Source organism: Arachis duranensis, chromosome 2, assembly GCF_000817695.3.
Source record: "Arachis duranensis cultivar V14167 chromosome 2, aradu.V14167.gnm2.J7QH, whole genome shotgun sequence".
NCBI lineage: Eukaryota > Viridiplantae > Streptophyta > Magnoliopsida > Fabales > Fabaceae > Arachis > Arachis duranensis.
Genome location: NC_029773.3, coordinates 22,359,579 through 22,371,728, shown reverse-complemented (window position 1 = coordinate 22,371,728; position 12,150 = coordinate 22,359,579). Strand labels below are relative to the sequence as shown.

Here is a 12,150-nt window from a genome sequence, read left to right as displayed (position 1 = left end):
ATACTTTTGAAAAGTACAAGTACATTTTTGAAAAATTTTACCAAACTAAATATTTCCTAAACAAGAGCATTTGTCTTTGGCAGCCTTGTTTGTTTGGTTATTTTTTACTCTACTTTTGAGTGTTGAGTCTGTTGCCAGTTTTCAAAATATAAAATAAATTAATTGTAGCTTAGCCGACTGATGTAATATCATCTCATCACAGTTCTGCATTGCAATAATTCTGCTAAGCATTTAAATTTGGGAACCTAGAATTAAAATACTTTACCACCACATGTTCACAAAAGAATACATAGTAAAAAAGTACAAGGTTGAAAAAAAATTTCAAAAAATGGGGAAAAGGCTTAATAATATAATAACCTCAACAGAATAGCTTATATTTGGATCACATACATAATGTATATAGTAGTATCTCTCTGCTCGGCCTGCATGTCATCAGCCCTAATGCTACCAAATCTTCTTTTTTTCCAATTTTTGGAAAATGCTCGATGTGGCAATAACAACGGATCAAACCTGGTCCAAGAAGTGTGACAAATGATGAATATTTTACCTTATGCATTTAAATCAAGGGTAGAAGATTAAAAAATGCATAACAAATCATCATAATGAAACGATGAGTTTCTAATTCCAAGATGCTTATTATGGTTGCATAACCAAGGGAGGAGAAATGTATAGAATCTGAATAGTATAGAAAGGTGGAAATCGTTATTCAATGGCTCACAATGGAGTATGTATATGTCCGAGCAAATATAGGGTTTAATACGATTTAGTTAAAACCAGCAATCTAACATAGAAGCTTACATGCATTTTCATTTTTTAGTATCTGTCGTCGGGATTTGGAAAACCAAAAAGAGAAAATGGCAAAAACAATAAAATCCTAAATACTTAAAATGAAAACACAAACTAACAACCTAAATTCTCTCAAATTTTGGAAGGGAGAAAAACATGGAGGAATGAAATGAAAAATTCATTAAGAAAAGGCGAATGCATTGGTCGTCTCCTATGTACATCAACTATCCATTTTATACGAAGACACAAAAAAAAAATCCACTTTATACGAAATTATTAATTGTCATTCTTTTTCAAATAATTAGAGACAAGTTATCTTTTAAAATTTTTTCAAAAAAGGAAAGTTTACCCAAACAAAAATGTCTTGGATAGGGTTGCATTATCACAAACCTTGTCTTAGGCAAAGCCTGCCCCTGTCCAGCCACCATCGGATTTCCCATAGTTAGTAACACCTTTCTTATCTTTAGATCCACCTTCATAATAAGAATGATCAAATCCATCATCTTTGTCATCATCCCAGCCAGCCCATCCATCGTCGTTATTTGCCGCCGATCCTCTCGCTGGTTCTTCCTTCCTGGAACCTTTGTGCCCCCAATCATCCCAAGAGCTTGAATTTTGAGTTGTTGATCCATTTGCTGGTTTTCCATTCCTACTACCTTTATTGTTCCAATCATCCCAAGAACTTGAGCTGTGGGTGTTAAATTGCTTAGAAGAGGATTGTTCAGTTCTGGTAGAAGAATTCCATCCCTGGTTCTGTTGATTGAAATCCTGATGGTAACCATTCCTGCCACTCTCATTTTGTTGCCAATTATTGTTCATTCCATTTGAGCCATCTCTGGTGTACTCTTCTACCTTCTCTGAAGCCATAGCTATGACACCTTTCATTATACCCCATGTCTTCTGAGTGACATCATTGACTTTTTGATCATAACCACCTTCTTTGACCTGAATCAAAGAATAAAGAATTTAGGCAAAGGGCATAATCAAATTTTATACTTGAATATATATGACTCCCTCCCCTAGTAGATGCACCTAATATCTTCTGAAAGGAGTAGACATATGCAGAGTAGCTAAGACGAAAAGCATGACGAGCGAACCTATTTACCAACATACTGATTTAACTAAAAACTTGAAAGAAAAAATTTGTATGATTTTCAGCTGCATTTTGCAAGCTTTTCACACCGGTTGACTTAAAATTCTTTCAGAAGTTAAAACAAGTGGTACTGATGGCATGTTTGATTCATGTAGTCTACTTTACCAGTGCACTAGTGCAGGACATGCTTTAATTTCTATTCGTTATATAGCATAATAAACACGGAAAGAATTATAGTCCAAATTTGTAAGGAGTATTATTTCGTAATGTCAAGAAAAAACAAAAAAAAACTATAGTCGTTTTTGTTAAGGTGGCTACTTCCATCGAGACAAATGATTTCGTCAAATATGTTCAATCAAATATATCAAACCATCTAACATATCACAATGTCTTCACCGGAGAAACAACCTTTTGTTAATGAGGCGGTTCATTAAACTCTAGAGGAAGCAATACACCCAAAGCAATTCATGTAACAAAAAAAGCAGAGCAAAAGAAAACGCCTTGCTTCTAATAAAATCATTTTCCTCAGCTATGGAAATGGAACAAGTAGCTAAAAATAATGGCTTGAAGGAACAGAGTTAGTGTAAATACCTTAGAAGCAGCAGTCTGAGCCGCCAACGATAATTTACCAAACCCCTGAACACAAGAACAAAATCAACCGAAGAAAGAGGCCACAAATTAAAATCAATTCAAAACAGGATCTTCTAACGTGGAAATTGCACACAACAGACCGAATAAAATGGTGAATCTTTAATTTATTATTAAAAAATTTATAAAATATGAAAAATTCAACGTTGACGATATGCAGATGACTGAAGACTCGGTCGCTTGCAACGTCTACTTGAGAGACTGTTTTAAATTCAACTAAGAAACAAAGTCACCTGCGAAACGACGGAGAAATAGTCGTTTTGCTGATTGATCCTCTGCGCCGCCATGGGCGCAGGACTCGATCCAAAACCGACGTATTTCCCTCCCTTCGACGGCGGAAGCCCCTCCGGCCGCGCCAACACTTCTCACATCGCCAGCAGACTGATTCCGTCGCAAATCCCCGCCGAAACCATCATCGGTTCCCCAATCCTCCCAATCGCCGTCATTCCGCTTGTTCCCTCCTCCCCCGCCGTTCATCGGAGGCTTTCTCTTTCCAGCAGCGAATCCTCCAGCGAGATCCTCCCTCTGAACAGGCGGATCGCGCCACGGCCGCCCTTCGGCAATTGCGGCGATGCGATCACGGTAGATAGCGGCGGCTTTGGTGTTGTACTTCTTAACTATATCAGTTTCCTTGGGAACAGAATAAGAGGCGAGGAAGGAGTTGAGGTTATTGTTGCCCCCAGCTTCCATCTTCTTGAGCTGGATTTCGGACCATGCGTCCATGGTGACGGATCGGACGAAGGAGATGTGCACGCCGAGGCCGCGGTGCTTGCCGGAGCACTCGAGGCACATGAAGACGCCGTAGGAGACGGAGGCCCACTGCGGGTTCTTCTGGGAGCAGTCTACGCAGATCTTGTTTGCTGGTTGGGACTGCAGATCCCGAAGCCGCCGTGACGCCGCTGCCGTCGCCATCGATGGCTGCTGGTGGGAATGGAAGGGTGGGAGTGGGCTGGGTTCGGTTGGATTGGGTTGGTGGCGAACAGAGAAAAGCTGAAAAGGGTGTGTTTTTATATGTTGTGTTAAAACGTTAGTGATTGGGGTATTTTTGGGATTAGAGAAGGGTGAAAGATGTTTATAGTACGTAATTACGTTACTGATTCGGATATTTGGGTTGTCAGATGGAAAATATAGTAGTAACCTGTGGTAAAAGTCTAACGACAATTGCTAGCTACCTAGGATCACCTTCAATCATTATCTTTGATCCAGTATCTCCAGGCCCTTTTTCTATTATTTAAATAAAAAAATAATTATATATTCATAAATTAAACTATACAAATTTGGTTAATTTTTTAGATATTAATAAAAATTGGTGTAATCCTTTAATATTAAAAGTTATTGTGTTTTACAAAATTTTTGGAACTAGAATTTACAGAACGTAAATTGTTAGATTAAATTTTTTAATTTATAAAGATAATACACAGACAACAACGTATTGTATTATTTAAGTATTATTCTAATATTAAATAATACAATATGCAGCTTACGTATTGTAATTTAATATTAAATTATAATACACAGTCATTGAATTGTAAAAACATAGACTGCGAATTGTCAGTACAATACGTATGCTGTGTATTGTGCTTAGAACAGTAATCCTAAAATATTGTAAAACTCTATTTTTTATAACATTAATGTAAAACTCTCTTCGCTCTTCCATATTAAAATAAAAAATCCTACAAATTTTACCGATATAAACATTTAGTTATATTTTTTTTACGGGAACAACAAAAATTAAAAATAGGACAAGTTATCAAAATAAATTATTTATAAATTAATATTATGAATTATAACTTTTAAACATTATATAAGAAAATGTAATTTTTATTGATTTATAAAAGTCATAAGGGAGATAGAGTGAATTAGTTATTACACGTAAACCATAAAAAAAGTATAGCGGTTTTCGTTATAGAATACCAAAAAAAAAATTGCGGCACACCTCCAGCGGTTTCTTCACAAACGCCTAAACTGCATGAACTGCGAGAGGGGTATAGCGGTTTATACTTACCTATAAATCCGCCGAACCCAATTGCAGATTTTTCATTTTGACTGAGTACCAACTATTTTAGAGAGAGTTGTTTGTTTAGAGAGAGAACTGTGGATTGAAAGGGAAGGAAGAAAAGGATTGGAGAAGATCTGGGTACCTAAAATTCTTAAGGCGTGGAACCATGGCGAACGAAGGCAGGTTATACCGATTCAACAGTGTTGCGCATGTTACCAGCGGCATCAATGAAGAGGTCAGTTTGTTTTCTTTTAGTTATTAAGTTTTATAACATAATATGTAATATTTAGGATGCAGTAATTAGAATACAAAATTTAAGATATGTAGCTTAGTATTTGAAAGTTAAGATTTAAAATTTAAAATTAAGGATATAGTATTTAAGTAGTATGTTTATCTTAAAGTAATTGAGATTTAGGGTTTAAATATTAAATATAATTTTTAAGGTTTGTAGGGTTATTTTTTAAATATGGTATTTGAAAACTAAGATTTAAAAGTTTAAATTTTAAATTTTAAATTTTAAAATTAGTTTTGTAGTTTAGTATTTAAAATTTAAGAAATTTTAGAAATAAAACTTAAGGTTTGTATTTTATTATTTGAAATTTAAGATTTAAGTCTTAAACTTTAAATTTTAAACTTTAAATTTGATAATATAGGACTTATAAATTTAAAAGTTGGAGATTTTTACTTGTTCTAAAATACATTTAGATCTATGAAACAAAATTTGATGAAAAAGTTCATAAGTATTGTTTTTCTATTTTAATAAAATTAGCTTGAAAAATAATGTTAAATGAAGTATATCTAAAATTTTAGTTAAGATTGGTTAAACAGAAAACTTGTAGTTTTTGTGTCCGATTATAATTTATGGTTTAAACTTGTAAGTATTGAAATTTCATTTGGTGTGGTTATTTTTCTCACATAATGCAGCCAATTAAGTGTATTTACAGTGTTCGAAGGCAACAGAATATACCTTTGTATGATAGGATCATACCCTATTTGGAGAGGGCTGGTTTGTACCACCTGGCTAGGCTGAACACATGTTGGTTCTGGTTGGATGAGTCCCTAGTCAGTGCATTCATTGAGAGGTGGCGTCCTGAGAATACCGTACACATATACGCACGTGCGTACATTATGATGCTGCTATCCACTCAATTGTTTGGTGACAAGAGTGGAAGTCGGATACATATACGATGGTTGCCGATTGTGGCAAGGCTTGACGAGATGTGGCACTTACAATTGGGATTCGGCTACGCTGGCATAGCTATATCAATGCATGTGTCGAGTGGCCAACAGATATGTCACGAACTTGCCAGGCCCCCTCCAGCTATTACAATCTTGGATATTCTGGCAGTTTCCGACTCTCAGGCCCCATGAATTTGACGACTTTTCTTTTCCGTTGGCATCAAGGTTCGAGAAATGCACTTAGACTTTCATTATTTGTTTCCAGTTATCAATTTTTGAGATCCCAGATTATTTATTCATATGACATTGTCATCCTTCATATGTTCCTCCCACTTCAACCTTTCATCATCCATTGCATTCACATGCTCTGGTTCAGTTTTCGATCTAGCCTCCTAAATATCACGACCTTTGCCATTTGCACACTGTTCATACAAGCCATTTGTATCACTAGTATCACGATTCTTGATTCGCCCACCTCTCCTACCAAATTAGAACATCCTTTTTTGGTATGATTCAATGGCACATGAGCTTTGCCATGGCTTTCTTCTTCACCCATTCCCAACTGCGGTGTTTCTATCACATGGCTTGCCACCGCTTTCGCCTATTCTGCAATGTCATTCCCATGACCAAAGCTGTCGTGGTTAAGGGCATGGACCTCCGATGGCGCTGCTAGTGATCCTCGGTGGTTAAGGGCTCATGATCCTCGATGGCCAACACTCGTCGTCTCTTGTGCACACGGATCATGCATCGCTACACCCTACCAATCCTCAGCCACCAACAACGCACAGGGAACGCTCCTCGAAGGAGACCTAGTGCTGCAACCTGCGGGTATAGCAACAACCTGATTTGCAATGGTTTGACCCGCTTTATCACCTCCAGGCCACCGCCCATCACCAATCCTTCCCTCACTTGGCCCATCTTATCTACGAGTATTTGTTGGCCTAATATCATAATGGCCCAAAACAGCACAGTCCCTCATTACTTTTTGTTATATTTATCTCCTTATTAAAATATTGGCACATCCAATATGTTTTCCAATTCATTATGTCACCCGCGGAAAATCCAATACACTAATTTGTATTTTTCTGAGAAACCATTCTTTTTGAATCATCATCCCCATAATCCTCACCTCCATTAATCTCTTTCAATGCATTTGGGTCAGTTTCTTTTTTTTTTGAAGAATTTTAAATGCTCTTGATTTCATTCATTTAAAAACATGTCGTGAATTATTGTTCTACCCTTCTCTTTATTGTAGTCCTTCATCCCTGCCACTATTAATTCAGCCACTGGATCCCACACCACCGTCAGCATTTTCATTCTTCTGTTGCCTAAATCATGGTTTGTCTTCATTGTTCGTGAATTTTTACCGTCCAGAAAACTCTCCGCTCCATATATCTCATGCCTCACCTCCTTTACAAAAATATCAAACCCATTAGTGCCAACTATGATGTGAATCTATTCACTAATAACATCAAACACACATGTATTATTTTGAACTCTTCCAAAGTTGAATGATAAGTCTGACTCTGTCACTTCATCACACTGTACTACTTTTTTCCGTTGTCCACCTATCGTTTTAAACGTTTCTACAGGCCATACATGCAGCGGCACTCCAAAGCATTCTAGCTAAACTCTTCTTATCTAACTAGGTTCTGATTCTTTCCATCTCCAAACACTATAAAAAAAATTGCAGGAGACTATTCATTTTGAAAGTAAAATACAACTCCGCATGCTTCACAGATCAAAAGTTAATAGTGCCTTATATGCTCCGAGCTCTCAGACTTGAACAACCTGAGACAGATCCTTGCTAACTGCCTTCTTTAACACATTAAATTCTATGACCGTGGTTGTTCCCTCAACTAGACTCCTTGATAGTCAACCCATATTTGCTTTTGCAACTGTCACATTCAATCTTCTTTGTCCATCCATTCCCGTTTGGATCCTTAATCGCTACATTCTTCATCTCCCTTTCCCCATTTGGGTCTTTAACCACTGCATTCCTCGTTACCACTTTTTCATCTGCATGAGTAACCATATTGTTCCTACGTTGAGTCTCCCTATTCTCAACAGCATTCTTTCCTCTTTCTTCATCATGCCCCCTTTGTTCCTTCTCTCCCATTGTCCTTCTACACTCAGCCTCTTTCATTGAGATTGTCTTGCCTCTTAATCGCATGTGATCCATGTCCGCTATAGCCTTCAGGGTCTCCTTTCATCGCATACCGTATAAAGGCAAAAAGATATAGCATGCCATTCTTTCTCTTCCAAGAAAGATATATATCGTTGATTCTTCGTATCCAATTAAATAAGTGAAATAACTCTCATTTCGAGATATCTTCTGATAAATTGTTGACAAAAATTGAGGACTTATTTTTCAAAGAATGATACTCTTCTCAATTCCAAACCCTAGAATCCTTTAAATGTTGATATAATTTTCTAATTCTACCTCACTCTGTGATTTTTCCCTCTCTCTCGCACACTCTCTCATTTTTTCATTGTTAAATTTTTAAATTAAAAATAATCTATTAATCTAATTGACTAGTAATAAATGATACTAAACTTTTCATCAGTCATTAAAATATCTAAGAAAAAAAATAAGTGGTGAAAAATTCGATACTCACCGAGTCATGGTTTTTGCTGTGGTCTGTTGTTTTCTTAATATTCAGAATATATCACACTTTAAAAACTTGACGTTTCCCTCACATTTAATGCCATAGGAAAAAAAAGGAGAACATTATAATAATTAGTGGCTCTTTCCACATTATAATCTCTCATAAAAATGGGCTAAGTTGTTCATGTTTTTACATGAATTCAATAATTTCAATTTTATTTTTTTATGGAATGTAATGAAAGAGCTGGTAAAAAAGTTATTATAGCATCATATATTTATCATCCTAAAAATGGAAGGTCTATTGTTAGTATATGCCAAACTTCGTTCGGTTATTCTTATTGTGTGCAGATCCTATGATTTCTCTGTTTATGTCCTGCCGTGTGACTACAACTTAGGCTAAATACTTGATGGCATAATTACATAAATTCACTTGTTAGGTAAGGTATAACATATCAATTCGTGCATATTAAATAACAATTTATTTGCATATTAGAATGTCATGAGTATACTTTTCACATAATATATTTGTGTGTGATATGGTGTCATACTGTCATGTACCGTCCTAGTACCAAAACGTATTGTATTCCGTTCAGTTTATCTCCTCGGTCATAATCAAACTGCTTGTGGAGGTATTCTCCGTAATCATCATGGAATTTTATTAGTAGAAATTGATTCTTAAATAGCTATTTTGTTCTGCACTAATAGGCAATAGTATCCCCGGGACACATTCCTCTATCTTCTACTTTTAGTTGCTGTCTTCCTAGAATTCACTCTTAACCTGCAAAGAACTTGATGGTTAGCATCTCTCATATCTTTTACATTTTACTACCCTACTAACATGATTGTGAACATCAAAGAGGAATTAAAAATTATGGATGATTTAATAATATAAGATATGTTAAAATAAATAAAAGCTAAGTAAAAAATAAAATATAATTACATTAAAATGTATATTTAAATTCATCATAATAATATAAGAGGTTATCGAAACTATGTCTTATATATATTACTACATTAACCAAATTTATAGTTAATTATTAATTTATTTATTTTATAATATTTAACTCCACATATACTACATATGCGGTACATAGTCAGTCTCAAACCCGGATAAAGGAGGAGGGTTGTGTTAGGTCTTTGACAGCCAACATAAAAATTTAGTCGAATCTTCATGACATGGATCAAAGACGTTATTGCGCTAAAGTTAGGTCGTTGCCCGAAAGCAACGCGCTGTATGGCTCGCATACAATGTCAAATGAGCAAGAGTCGCTGCATTGGTGTTCAGGTATAGTGTTAAATGAGCAAGGATTCCTGCGTTTTCATGAACGGATGATGGTAAATAAGCTAGTTTACAAAAAAAGGGGTAAAGATAAAGATCAGAGTGACAAAATGTTGAGATTTGGAACATGGAACAGAGGCACTCTAACAGGAAAATTCATGAAAGTGATGGATACTATGACAAGAAGAAAGATTAACATCATGTGCCTTTGATGAGCGGATAATTTGTACGCTTTTTGACATTGTTTTTAGTATGTTTTAGTTAGTTTTTACTATATTTTTATTAGTTTTTAGTTAAAATTCACTTTTCTGGACTTTACTATAAGTTTGTGCATTTTTCTGTGATTTCAGATATTTTCTGGCTGAAATTGAGGGACCTGAGCAAAAATCTGATTCAGAGGCTAAAAAGGACCGCAGATGCTGTTGGATTCTGACCTCTCTGCACTCGAAGTAGATTTTCTGGAGCTACAGAAACCCAATTGGCGCGCTCTTAACTGCGTTGGAAAGTAGACATCCTGGGCTTTCCAGAAATATATAATAGTCCATACTTTGTCCGAGATTTGATAGCCCAAACTGGCATTCCAAATCAGCTCAAAACTGCCCGGCGTTAAACACCGGAACTGGCACAAGAATGGGAGTTAAACGCCCAAACTGGCACAAAAGCTGGCGTTTAACTCCAAGAAGAGTCTCTACACGAAAATATGTCATTTACTCATTTTTGTAAACCCTAGGCTACTAGTTCTCTACAAATAGGACCTTTTGCTATTGTATTTTCATCTTTGGATCACTTTAGATCTTTTGATCATCTTTGGATGTCTAGTTCTTAGATCATGGGGGCTGGCCTCTCGGCCATGCCTAGACCTTGTTCTTATGTATTTTCAACGGTGGAATTTCTACACACCATAGATTAAGGTGTGGAGCTCTGCTGTACCTCGAGTATTAATGCAATTACTATTGTTCTTCTATTCAATTCAGCTTATTCTTATTCTAAGATATTCATTCCACCCAAGAACATGATGAATGTGATGATTATGTGACGCTCATCATCATTTTCACTTATGAACGCGTGCCTGACAACCACTCCCGTTCTATAAGCAAACAAGGCTTGAATGTTTATCTCTTGGATCCCTTGATCGGAATCTTCGTGGTATAAGCTAGAATTGATGGCGGTATTCAAGAGAATCCGGAAGGTCTAAATCTTGTTTGTGGTATTCTGAGTAGGATTCAAGGATTGAATGACTGTGATGAGCTTCAAACTCGCGATTGTGGGGCGTTAGTGACAGACGCAAAAGAATCACTGGATTCTATTCCGACATGATCGAGAACCGACAACTGAATAGCCGTGCTGTGACAGCGCGCGTTGAACATTTTCACTGAGAGGACGGGACTGTAGCCATTGACAACGGTGATGCCCAACATACAGCTTGCCACGGAAAGGAGTAAGAAGGATTGGATGAAGACAGTAGGAAAGCAGAGAGACAGAAGGGACAAAGCATCTCCATACGCTTATCTGAAATTCTCACCAATGAATTGCATAAGTATCTCTATCTTTATTTTATGCTTTATTCATAAATCATCTATAACCATTTGAATCTGCCTGACTGAGATTTACAAGATGACCATAGCTTGCTTCATGACGAATAGATTTTTGATGGTATAGAATTTCACAAATGAATTCTCGTTGCAAGTATAGTTTCTAAACCAATCAATAATCTTTTCATACAAAAAGTTATTTGTCACTAGTACAAACCCCTAAAATTTATAAACCGAAGTATTCAAACCTCGGGTCGTTCTCCCTAGGAATTACAATAAAGTGTCTTGTTATTGGTTGTGATGTGTTTTGGGGTTTTGGATAAGAAGCATGAAAAGTAAATGGCAATGAAAATAAACTAACAACTAACAAAGCTCTTGGCAAGATATGAGAACTAGAAGTTCTATCCTAGTTATCCTTCTCAATTGTGATGAGTATTGTTCATTGCTACCACTTAGTTAACCCTTACTAAATAAAGGAAAGTCAAGTGGATGAATTGACTTGAGTCACAAGTCCTAGCCAACTCCCAAGGAAAGACTAGCTTTAGTGCACTCCAAACCAATTAGCAATCTCTCCAATTACCAATCAACAAAGGAATTAGATAACTCAAGTGTCACTAATTACTCTACCTAGGCCAAGAGGAACAAAATTCATTTCCCCTTCAATCCTTGGCTTAAATAGCATCAGAAATGAGTTGGATTGGGCCCACAAGGCTTCTAAATTCGCTGGCCACGTTTTGCTTTAAGTGAACTAGGTGGCAGCAACGGCGCGTGCGCATACTTTGCGCGTGCGCGCCACCATACGTGTAGCAACTATGGCAAATCTTATATCGTTTCGAAGCCCCAGATGTTAGCTTTCTAACCCAACTAGAACCGCATCATTTGGACCTCTATAGCTCAAGTTATGATCGTTTAAGTGTGAAGAGGTCGGCTTGACAGCTTTCCGGTTCTTTCATTTCTTCATGAGTTCTCCAACTTTTCATGCTTCTTTCTTCATTCCCTTGATCCAATCTTTGCCTCCTAAACCTG

The 12,150-nt window shown here is 36.5% G+C and overlaps 1 pseudogene; it reads right to left on the bottom strand.

Annotated features, from left to right (window-relative positions):
- Window positions 1-218: 218 nt before the first annotated feature.
- On the bottom strand, window positions 219-3,609 carry LOC107473991 (ADP-ribosylation factor GTPase-activating protein AGD7-like; annotated as a pseudogene).
- Window positions 3,610-12,150: the final 8,541 nt, after the last annotated feature.